Source organism: Camelina sativa, chromosome 13 (assembly GCF_000633955.1).
Source record: "Camelina sativa cultivar DH55 chromosome 13, Cs, whole genome shotgun sequence".
In the NCBI taxonomy this organism is placed as follows: Eukaryota; Viridiplantae; Streptophyta; class Magnoliopsida; order Brassicales; family Brassicaceae; genus Camelina; species Camelina sativa.
Window position 1 is genome coordinate 9,649,925 of NC_025697.1, and position 1,741 is coordinate 9,651,665.

Sequence of the window (1,741 nt, forward strand, 5' to 3'; positions counted from 1 at the left end):
AAGTCTACCAGATATTGTGCCAAGCGCGTGTTGGGATCTTTACCACTTGGGAGGGAGACTTATACCCTGACTTGGTCCGGCAGTGCCTCGCCTCCGCCACACTCACACACGCTGACCCCAAGAAGAAATCCATCGCCGGCGCCACATTCTCTTTTAAGGCCGGCGGGCGCCGTTACGAATTGCCCCTGCATGACTTCGGCCTCCATTACGGGTTCTATCTCGAGGACGAGAACATGAGCTTCCCGAGGAAGTTCCCAGAGGCAGCCACCTTTTGGAGCTTGATAGCTTCGGGGCCCTACCGCTCCAACAGGGCCAGCCAGACGAGCATCTGGCATCCCGCAGTCAGGATCGCCTCCCGCGTCTTCAGCAACCTCGTCTTCAACCGCGACATCGGGAACAAAGTCCACCACGACGACTTGCTGATGTTGTACTTGGGGTGCAGTTTTTGACACCCGCGGCTCCCAGAGCACATGCTCTGTTTCCTGGAGCACCTGCTCCATCTGATGTGCGGTGCAACATGGCTATGCACTTCGCTGAGATGATCTGTGCTGCTAAGCACAAGACTTCTGGCCGTACAGAGAGGATTGGCAGCCTTCTCACTCATCTCTTTGAGCACATGCGGATCGATCTGACGAGGTATTCTCGTGTAGAGCAGAGGGAGCGCATTGACATACAGCATCTGGTCCACTCCCGAGTCATCCAGTTAGCCAACCCCTTCTACACATACCGGTATGATGGCCCTGACGGTAATCAGGGGAGCATTCGCCTCCCAGCTCCTGAGCTTACACAGCTAGCCACGGTGGATGATCTGCGTTTTTCCCGCGTCCCACTGCTTCTGGGAGATGTTCCGCCTCCTCCTACCCAGTTTGATCCACCACCAGCGGACTTTGCTAGCTCATCCCACCACCGCGAGGACAGCGTTCCACCATTCACATCATCCGATCCTCAGGGTGAGTTTGATCTCCCACCGATCTTTGATGAGCCCGATACCGCTGAGTACAGGAGATGGATGGTCGAGTCGCAGCAGAAGAACAACAGCTTGATGCGGAGGATCCTGACGGCACTATCTCGCGGTTGCTGCCACCACACCACCACCACCGCCGACCCAAGCCCACCGGAGAGACCACCACGTCGGAGGCAACGCCTTGCCCGTTTGGAGAGCGAGAGCCCAGACGATTCCGACGCCTGATCGCGGTTACACACACCATCATTGGCCTATCCACCTTATTTTCTTTTCATTTCTATTGTTATCTTTATTTTTCTTCTTGTCTAGGTCTCTCTTTGGCTTATTTTCACACCGGAGACGATGTGCAGTAAGTCCGGGGGAGGGTCACCTACGACATTTGTTTTCTTTATCTTTCTTTTTATTGAGTCAGTTTGTCATGTGAGTCGAACCAAAACTTGTGGGAATTAGGACCGAAATCTGTGATGTTTTTAACCATTTGTGAGTTTGACCGTTTTTCCTAGTGACCATTGTTGCAGAACTAAGAGTACAGANCCAGGCCCACCAGGCCCACGTAACCCACCAAATCGCAAACCCTTCTCTCTTTTCTTCTTCTTTCTTTCTTCTCTTCTTCTCCTCGTCGCCGTCGAAGCTCTCATTCTCTCCCATTGCTAACTTTTTCAAAAATAGACCGATTTCAGTGATTTTTGAGACTAGATTGCTTTATTATCCACCACAATCCTCAATCTCTAGTCCATTTAAGCACACACTCAAGGTACAAAATGGCCCCTAGACGCT